At 40.7% G+C, this 10,928-nt stretch overlaps 1 long non-coding RNA gene across 1 annotated transcript; it reads right to left on the bottom strand.

The window, feature by feature from the left end:
- Window positions 1-312: 312 nt before the first annotated feature.
- On the bottom strand, window positions 313-10,915 carry LOC113478840. Its single transcript, XR_003398151.1, has 3 exons — window positions 10,409-10,915; window positions 7,723-7,839; window positions 313-2,003 (listed from the first exon to the last, which is right to left on the bottom strand). It is a non-coding gene; the product is annotated as an uncharacterized LOC113478840 (long non-coding RNA).
- Between the last annotated feature and the right edge of the window lie 13 nt (window positions 10,916-10,928).

The raw sequence follows: 10,928 nt of genomic DNA, 5'->3' as shown, positions 1-10,928 counted from the left end.
TGCTGCCATACATGACATGGCACAAAGCACGGTGCCAAAGGCAACAGTGAAACACTGAGGTGTTCACCCCAAGAGGCTCTTGCGTGAGGAACAAGGGTTGTTCTTGCTGTGGTTTGTTTTTAATGGGTCTGAAGCCCCATTCACACAGAGCTTAAAAAGTGGAAAAGAAAGCCTTAGTGACCTTTCAAGGGAGGATAGCTTGGGAGGTGTCTTCTGTTTTAAACTAACCTCAGCAGAAGAATGAGGAAACAGTTGGATAAGTGTTAAAATGAATGATGAATCCACACATCAGATAACTGACTCAGTTTTGAAATATCATACTTTTTTATTTTAGATTGAAAGTCAGGACTGTTCAAAACTTAAAGAGATTAAAACTGATCCAACTGCAGCCAATGGAAATACTGTCTTTGACTTCAACAGAAATAGAAAATGCCGAGCTAACCTGCAAAAACTTTGAAACACTGGAGTGATTACTAGTTGCTGCTAATCATTAGCTTTCCTTCTTTTCCTCCAACTGAATGATGTTAAATCATTCATGGGCTGTAGATTTCATTGTCATTTATTTATCTGCTGTCTAGCTTCATAGTTTCTCTACAGATTTTTGAGAGGAAGATGAAAAGCTGATCTGTTTCCAAAACCTATGATAGGAAAAACCACAGCTAAACAAACAAACCAACAAAAATGGAGAAAGAAAGCCTACCTAAGTCCTATGGAGATGGCAAGAGAGATTGCTGTTATCTCTTGGAGGGTACTGAGAGATGAGCTTATAAAATATGCAGATTTTATTGACCATCTTCCCTTGGAGCAAAGCCTTGTTGCTGCTGTCTCACTGGCTAATCTGTCATATTGCAGTCCCAGCTTTCATAGAATCATAGAATGGGATTGCCTCAACCCATGTGCAGGACTTTGCACTTGGCCTCATTGAACTTCATGAGGTTTGCACAAGCCCACCTCTCAAGCTTTATCCACTTATACCCACTCTGTGAAAGACAAAACCATAATGGCAAATGAAAACAACATCTAAGTGCAGATTGATGATGAAGGTGGACTGTGCATGAACAGAACTTCGTTGCTTGTTATTCAGGGGTAGTGGCACTTTACCACAAAGTGGATTAACCAGCTTGCCACTGCTATAAAGATCTTGTTTCCTTTTCCTCTTCTTCCTTTCTCTAGACCCAGACCCAGTCACACAGCCCCATCCCGTCCTTTCCATTAGCTTTGGTGCTCTTCAGAATGTTCACACTTTGAGTCAAGTCCATATGCCATCACAAACAATTCACCTTTTTTCCAGTTTAATATTCTTGATTCCAGTGAATTGAATTGACTTGGTGCAGGGTCAGAAAGCACAAGCCAGTGCACATGAGGGGAAGAAGGCCAAGGCAGGAGGAGAGCAGGAAGAAGGGCACAGAAACTGTTCCTTTATGTAGAAATAAGATGTTAGATCAAGCCCAAACGTGTAACTTTACCTGTGGCAGCTTCACTGCAGACACTTTAATTCTTTGTTATGTGCCCTGTAGACTTGTCTTAACAGCCATCTGCAGCCTGTCAGTAATTATATAGTCTGGCTCAGAGAATTGAGCAATACTGTGATATATGGTGAACATAAAGAATTCCAGGAGAAAACTATCTTGGAGACCAGATATTGAATGTGTTTAGAGATGTTTCCAAAGCACTTAGCCATCCCTTGAGAGCTGTGCATGTCTTTCCAGTTCGAGAACCTGGCCCTAACCTCCACATCACCTCCTTGGTCATTTGGGACCATGTCTGGCTTTTTACAACACAGTCTGAGAAACAAGTGTGGTAACACCACCAAAGACTCTGCAGCCCATGGTCCATGGCTCCTTCCAACAGTGATGTTTATGCAGTGTGTGGGAGCAGTGGTGAGACAGCAGCCAGCATAGCTGCTCCCTCACACAGCACTGTTTCCCACAGGGAGAAAGCAGAGATATTGAGCTCATATTCCACCCATTCTTCAGGACCTGAGCTCTATCCAAGAATACAAGCTGCCAAAGAAAGATAGAAGCAGAATGTAAAATTATTTGAATACCTGAACTACTCAATGGAAGGCCAATGTTTCCTTTGTTGACATAGCTGGTCTACTTGCAGATTGGCATTTCAGCTTCATTAGTATTTGCTGAGCTAGCTAACAGCATGTTTTACTCTTGAGATACTTGGAACATGCCTATGCTTATTAATGAATTTAATCTTCTGTTACATATAGTAACAAACAGGTTTCTACTTGGGATTTTAAACAACTATTTCATGGTTTAGCTAAAGCCTTTTCCTTGGTGGAGTGTTACAGAATTATACAACTCTTATGAAAAGGAAGTTTAGAGCAGACTAGTGGAAATGGAGTCATGAGAAATCTGAGAACAAAGGTTTCTCATGGGATGATCCATATGACCAAAATCTGCACACAAGCATACACTAAAAGGAAGATTATAAAGTACTGTAATTCCCACATCAAAGACCAGGAAGAAAGTAACTAGCATTAGACTGAATTATTTTGTGCATGGAGTCTTTTGGTTGTATCTGCTGTTCTTCCTTCTATCTTTGCTGCTATACGACTAGAAAAGCCTGCGCTGAGCGAACCTTCAGCCTTCTCTGGCCCTTTGCACTGTGCATGGATCCGTGCAGAGCACAAACCCCGCCAGCAATGCTGCCTTGGTGCTGCTACTGTATAACCCTAGAGTTGGGGAGAACCAGCTGGCAGCAGCTAATCCTGCGGGCAAAACCCGTGAATTCTGGTGTCAGCGTCACTGAGTGTGGGAGCGCTAAGGGTTTGGCAGGCAGATGGTTGCTTTTTTACACAACTGTGCAAAGTACAGTTCTCGTGATAAAACATTACAGTACATTACAGGTTCTTTAGGTCAAGGGTTACATTTCCCCTAGTCTTATCTTGGTGCCTGATGCATTCTTTGGCAGAAATGGGGATTTGGACAAAGATTAAAGAAGATATGGATGTGAATAACTGGGTTACCACATGGAGGTTGTATTACTGTTACTGGCAGTATCAGCAAGGGTTAGAAATGTGAGGCATATAATCATTTACAGGCATAGGAGAGAAACCAGGCAGTTATTTTCTATAAACCTCAAATAATAGCATAATGGAGCCTGAGGGATTTAGTAATGTGAAGCATGGTTTGGGTTCCAACTCTTACCTCACCTGCTCAGCTTTAACTATTTCTTCATACTTTTAAGTAAAAGTCTTCCTGTATGTCACTTGAAAGGCATATATATATATATTACAAAGCCTGAGCTGAAACAGGGAATATAAACAAATGAAACATGAACCTTGTGCATGGCAAGGTTATAAACACAGATTCAATTATATAGAAGTGTAACACTATTTTAAAAGGTTTTTGCAATCTTTATTATTTTATGATCACAGTTGTAGTATCAGCTGTTGAATGGCCAGGAGAATATGGTTGGTCAACCCTCCCAAGGGAGTGAGTCTGAGAAGGGGGGAAGACAGAGTACACACTTCATCTACCCACTCCTCTGCCCTTCAGCATGGGGAGATCAGGAGGTCACCAGCCCTGTCTGAGTCCCGTGTCAGGGGTTTGCCAGGGAATACACAACTCAGATCAACAGGTCCTTCAGTAGTCCTGACCTTTTCAACAGTCCTCTTTGACCTGGTGCTCTCCCCTGCACTTCCCAGTCACTGGTGCTTCTGTCTGTCTCAAACTCCCTTCTGAGTTAAAACCCACCAAGAACACAGTTTCATGGGCACTTACAGGTTGGCATAGGGCAGGAATGCCACTAACCTAGCTCCTGTTAGCTACAACTATGCAAGCAGAGTGGATGGGACAAAAAAACATCTCTGCCAAACCACTGCCCAGTTCACTGCCTGAGGGGCCCTGCTCAAAGGGGGTCATGGTGGTGAGGGCAGAGCAGGGAGGGAAAACACGTGTCCTGACTCCGAGGGCTCTGCATCTCCAGACTGCCTCTCCTCACCAGCAGGCTCGTCGCTCTCCATTGCTAGTGTCCACGGTAAGCTGTCACTACTCTTTCTTAAGCAGTAATTTTGTTGATGGGAAACTGAGGCTCTTACTCTAAGATAACTGGATCAAACCCCGGCTACAAATAAGGTAAACTATAATTATTCTAGGTACTTAAACTAAGCATCCTCTATCCCACCCAAAGCAGCTTGACATCTCTGCTCCTCAGCTTATCTACCTGTACACTAAAGCACTTGCCAGTTCCTCAAAGGTGCTAAAAATAACAACATATTAAAAAGTGCTATAACTCTAAGTACTAAGCCAACTTTTTAAATGGTATCAATTAGTTCGCCTAGAGAAAATTCACAAAAGGCATTTTCAGTATCTTCTGTTTGGCTTCTCTTTGAAATGGGGTCTCCAAAACATCTCTAACTTCTCTCTGGAAGAGAGACCCTGAGAAGTACTTGTCTGGTGGAAACACCTTGGAGGTATGAATGGTGATAACGGTTACCTACAAAGAATATAACAAATAACTGAGATTCTCTCTCAATGCTCTCCTTTTTCAAGGTTTCATCTTACTATTTTGATTTTGCACTGATCTCTAAAACCTTTAGAAAATCACCAAACAACCAGTTTTATCAAAGAGACAAGGAGAATGCATTGCCAGTATTTTTCAAGTTTTCAGTAGAACTTCATGCTCCATATAAAGTAGATTATACACAATATACAATATGAAGTAGTTGAGAAAAATACTTTGTAAGTAAAGATTTGGAGATAAACTTGCAACTGAGGAGGATATAATTGATCTCTGGAGACTATTCAGTGTGTGGTTACTAGGGGACTATTTTCTCCACTCCTGCTTCTTAACGTATCCTGGGGTTTTTTTTACTATATTCCTGAACAAAATACTTTGGTGTAATATTACATCTGAAAATAGATTAGTCTCGACTAGCTATCAAAAGCCAGAGGAACTAAGGTATGACGTTCAACAGAGGCTTGAGACTGCTTTTCAATACTTTTATAATGGCCATTTCTAAGTAGTATTATTACATAAAAGCCTGTAAATTATTATTTTTCTTGCCATGTGAACAGTGGGTTAGTATTTAAGGAAAATGATGCCCTGGCTATTAGAAAAGTACCAAAGAGTATTTGCTGACTGCCTCAGTCTAACTAGATGCAGTTCTTGAAATTAAAGCTACTCTCTGGGACATAGTACCTTGGACAAAAATCAATAGATGAGAGACCATTCCGGCTTCAAATTGACAAAAAGATTGAGCGTTCAAATCAGATCATTTTTTCAGACTCTGGACTTAGGGGCTTGGAAAGCTTTCACTATAGTTTTTGAAAAACTCTTATCAAATCTTACTCTGCTATCTCATTTTCTTCCTGAAGGTTAGGTTTTTTCCTGCTGCTGTTTTATCTAAGGTACGAACACCTGTAAGTATGGCCATTTAAAATACAAAAGGATTATTCCCATTTGCTTCACTGTTACATGACCAAAAGCCTACAGAATGAGTAATCTTGTAAATATTGACTACTCTCACAAGGAATCAATTCACCGTAACTTACAGCACAGTAACAATATTGAATGATGAAAGGAGACAGAACTGCAACACACAAAAAGCTGCCGGGCAATGAACAAATACACAAAGTGGGGAGAAAACAAATACTGTCTTGGGAAATTTGTGGTATTTTCAGTTTTGCAGATCTAATACTGTAGTGGTTCAGTATCTGAGCTGGACCTGAGCTGAATGTATGTGGGTACAGAACTGGGGATTCATAGTAGGTATCTACATACATATGAGACATCTGCTTTCTCTGGCAGGGACACTTCACTACATGAGGACACTTCGAACTTCTCCCTGGATGCGAAAAGCTTGTGACTCTAGGCTGCTGCCAAGCAAGGGAATATACCTCTAAGTGGGCTACCCACCATGGCCCACCCCAAGGCAGGAGAGCAGCAAGGTGCTACGGGAGGCCTGAGGTGTACTTGGCGCAGCAGCTCACTGGCTCTGCTGTTATTTCCCAGTCTGGAAAACACTTCAGGCTGAAAACTGGTGTTAAAACCAGAGCTTCTGCTAATGCATCTTACTTAGGAATTCTACTTTTGCTTTTTTCACTGTGGATAGGTATTTTAGTATTAGCTGATAAACTTCTCTGTATAAAATAAATATGCTACAGTTTGTGTATGGCAAGAAAGATGAGGCAGCTGTTAAAGAGACAATATTATTTATTTATTTCACTTTTCAACTAATTTTTGAATGCTCCAACTAATATTCAACTAGTATTTGGGGGTTTATGAGTTGTTTTGAAGAGAAATTGATGAGGGAGGTAGGTAGGACTTTTTCACGTATCTTCTTTCAGTGCAAGAAAAGTGCACAGACCTGCACTCCTGCCTGTGGTGGTAACCAAGGAATTCAGTTGCTTTGTTAAACTGCGCACGTGTTCAAATTCAGTCCTTTGTAAAGCTTAGCCATCAACAGTCTTTGGAAGGACTTTGCACACAGCCCATTTCAGGTTGTGCCTCTATTGTTTATCTTATCTTATGCCTAAACAGGAATTTTCTGCTTGTGATACTCATGATGAATGAAATGATGCATTAAAGAAAACAATTTGTCATGCAGAGAGGATGAGAAGGCAGTCTGTCTTCTGCTTCATTATTAAGCATCTGGCATTCTTTTATTTTATATTACACAGTTGTTATCTACTAAGACAAAAACAGTTAGGTCAGCTTGTGTAAAAGAAAATAAAGATAAGCCTATAATATACTTTCCATCCTAAAAGATGATGGAAAGAAAATAAACTTGGAAATAATTTGGAAGTTCTTACTTTTTTGGAAGTACTTTGTGTCTTGTGGGCATCACCAAACAAAAGCCCCTTTAGAAGAGATTAGGACACAGTGACAGGTAAACTGGTAGAAGAAGGGATCTCCAAGGGAACAGGTAGTGGCAGGAGAAAAGGTGAACAGAACGAAACAGGCATCAGTCACCATACTAGACTACTCAGAGGTAGCAGCTCAGCAATTTGAACACAGAATAACTCACACACTACAACATCTGCTGCTACCAGCAGCAGCATTCATGACATGATCAGGTATGCCAAAGTCAATCAAGGCACCATAATCACCTATCGTGTACAGTCACAGCAAAAGAACATGTGAGCTACTAAGAAACTAGAAATACGAGTTCTTTGCAAAAGGAATATGCTGATACAGACCAAAGTGATAAAAAAATGCAATGACTGTCACTTTTGACATAAACACACGAAACTTTATAGACTGAAATGCACGATTTATCCTTACTGAAGTAAAAACTTCCAACTCTTAAAACCACAAAAAAACCCAGAAACACATAACTCAGATTCATGACAGAACTTAATCCTACTACAGTCATTTCCACATATCAGGTGACAGCAAGAAAGTTTTAAAGCAATACTGAGAAATCACAATTGTGTCTTTCATACACTAATTGAGAAGTTAGCTTGGAAAATGTCATGTCATATATTCTCCTCCCACCAACTTACTGTGTCCAACTTAAAAGTCCATGGGCCTTTCCTTCAACTATTCCAAATGTAAAGCATTTCCAGATTCCTGCCGATCTTCACCTACATTCTAACAGCTGATTGCTTTCTAATGGTTTTCGAGGCAAGGATCAGTAAGATCTATGATTTTGTAACTTCAGCCCATCTTTATTTCTTAAAAATTTTTGTTTCCTAGCACAGACATTTCTGGCTACAACATATTATGCTGCAACAAGATCATAAACAAATAGTTGAATCTCACCTGGAAACAATTTTTACACCTCTGTAAAAAATAAATAATGTTTCTTTTTTACAACTTGATGCAGACAATTTGTGTTCCTTTTCATACAAGGCAATGTTTGTCCATTAAGTTCCTGTTCTGAAACAGAGCAGGGAGAACAAAAAAGAAAAGCTGGGTAACTTGACATACAGTTTAATTAGAGCAATTACGCCAATTGCTTCAACTTAACACAAAATTTAGAAAAAAAAAAAAAGAAAAAGAAAAAACACCCAACATACTGAAAATGTACTAAAGTCACATTCCCTGGTCACATTTCCCAAATAAATGACTGTGATCAGTAGATACTGCTTCAGGAATGGGGAATAGTCCCTGCTTGGGACTGAAAAGCAGCTGTTCCTGAGATAAAGAAATAATAAGGTGACCTAGTTATAAAACACATCTTATTGGAGCAAAAGAAGGGTTTAAGGGGAATTTGGGCTGAGTCTACTCTTACAAAAGTTTCATGTTGCTAAATTTAGGAAAAGGATGTTTTTCAGAAAGAGATATTTCTTTCCCACAAAATGCTTTTCTAGCAAACTTTTTTTTTTTCCAAGTTGAATCCAGAAGACTTTCCCTTGAACTTTTCAGAGAAATTGGTCAAGTCTTGGGGCTGGTACAAAGCTAAACTAGTAACACTATCCAAAGTAATGCTTGTATGTTTAGAGAAGCTTTTTTTCATATTAAGCGTACTGGAAGTAATTATACATGATACTAAGTGTACTGGAAATAATTATACAGCATTATGCATGTAGGCAGATATTATACAATGGTGGTTTGTCTTGAAGTCATATTTTACATGACGCACAAATGAATGCTTCTGCATGTGATGCTGTCAGCCTTAGAATGGCTTATAGTCCTCCTCTGGGCCACAGTCCCCAGCAAAGGAAAGACTGCCGATAGCCTCACACGGCCAGAACACAAACATTGGAACTGAAGGGGAAAAGGCTTCAACGGAAGACAGTAAACACCTCATAAGCTAAGCTGACTTGTCACGCTGTTATGCTAAAGATTACAATGTGAGAAAAGAGAGTTTACATATTTTATCGGGTTTACTGATGCAGAAGGAAAATATCTTGGATTTCTGTTATAAACAATGTACTAGCTCTATAGCTGATAAGACTAAGCACACAGGACTGGAAATAAGAGCGGATAATGACACTGAAATAACAAAAATGAGCTGAGTTTAAATGTGGAGAACGACAGACACTGAAAACGTGCCCTTGAATTTCAGGTCAAAGAGCTGCCATTAGTGGTCAGCTGAAGAGTACCGACTGCATAATAGCAGCCTACGTTGTAATAAAGATGATCTTAGTTTGGAAATTTTGTGTATGTTGCTGGAAATGTTTACAGTCAATTATACACAGCAGCACACTAAAAGCAGCTGGGATCTTAACAAATATCCAATTCTTTCCAAAAAGTCTCTCAGCAGCACAGTGCTCGCACTATCAGCCAAGTGAACTGGGAGCACAGATCCTAAATAACCCAGACAGGTTTACCCAGATTCATAAAGCAACAATGTTAAATTTACTCTGATATAATAATGCTTGCTCCAAAACCAGGCTCGACTGCCCCAAAAGAAGGAAAGAGGCTAACACGTGGCAGAAAAGACATTAGGTGCTACTTGACCACATTTGTCACTGCTGGGGCTCCTCAGATGCTCCAGCTCAAACTTAAAGCTGTGGAAAACCCGAGGCTGGGTGGCAGTGTGGTGGCACCAACGTTGAATCTTGATCTTTTGGTCCAACTGTCCTCAAATATGCAGGGTGGTAGATGAAGTCTCTTTGCCCTCTCAGACCTGAAATAAATTACAATGCGGCTTTCATGCTAGGGATACACCTCATCAGACTCCTGTTGCCAAGTGTGAGATTTTTTGACCTCCTGATTTTTCAAAAATGAAAAAGGCTGTGGGATTTTTTTAACTAGAAGACCGTTTTCTTCTCCCTCAAACTAACTCAATAGGCTTTCTACCCAACAGTACCAACTACAGCATTGCTTTCAATTAGATCAGCCATTACAATTTCAGCCAAAACCACGAGTTTTAAAAATTCCATGAGCCCCTAAAACCAGCCCATTATAAATGAGATGTTTGTAATTTTAATTAAAATGGTCACTGTTTGTTCTTGTTGTCAGTTCTGCCCTCTGTGTACAAACAGGTCATTAAAAAAATAACCAAGATATAAAAAAATTTACTTTTGCGTGGGTTTACTTTAATATTTGATATTTTCCATTAATGCATTTTAGATTTATTATTCTAATGTGTAGGGAACTTGTGCTATCCTTGAGGCACCTCATATCCTGGAAGAAAGACAATTAGGCAGTTCTTGTCAGTACAGTCATTCAGTTAATGAAATATCTAATAATAGTTTGTCCATTAGTGGTCTGTACTACAATGTAAATATTTTACTAATTCTCAAACCCTTAGCTATGCAATCCTACTGCATACCAGGCACGCTTGTCTCCAAGGCCTACAAAGAAAGGGCTCTGTGAATGTAACAAAAATGAGGATCCAGGCATGGTGCATTTCAGCTTCTCTGAAGTGAAAGCCTTTCTCTTCATGTTAATGTTCGTTTCCTTAATTTTGTCTCTTAATTTAGAAAGCATTTTTATGTATCACTAGTAACCCTTCCTTCTATTTTGTATCAGATGTAAAATACACACCATGACATACCCCTGCTTCGTCTCTGCTGGAATGAGTGTGCTGTTCCAATTGCCCCCAGGACAATTCCCTGATTTTAAACTCTTCATTAGTTGGGCTTTTCCTTGGCACAGCAGCATGCAGGCTCCACAGCCTGAGTAGACACGTCTCAGGGAGATGAGGTGTCTCTGTATGGAGTCTCACTCCACGCACTCGAAGCATCTCAAGGCACCCCATTTTTTTTGAGGTGTGCTCTGATCTGTAGTAAACACACAACCGCTTTCAGTCCACCGCCCACGGTTCAGGACCGTTACTTAGGCACTCTTGGTCACACCTCTGTCACACAAAGGTCCCTTCCCACCAGCACCACCACCAGTCCGCCCAGAGCAGCAAGGGCGACACTGCCGGCCCGGCCGACCCCTCTGCCGCCACGGCCCGGGGCGCGGTGAGGCCGTTTTCCCGCCGCCATTTCAGCAGGCCTTCCGCAGGAAAGGGAAGGGGTTCGGGGCGTGCTCCGGGCGCGCAGCGGGGCAGCGGCGCTCGCACACGCAGG

This window comes from Athene cunicularia (assembly GCF_003259725.1).
Source record: "Athene cunicularia isolate RWA chromosome 3 unlocalized genomic scaffold, athCun1 chr3_part1, whole genome shotgun sequence".
In the NCBI taxonomy this organism is placed as follows: domain Eukaryota; kingdom Metazoa; phylum Chordata; class Aves; order Strigiformes; family Strigidae; genus Athene; species Athene cunicularia.
This window is presented reverse-complemented; position numbering and strand designations above follow the sequence as displayed.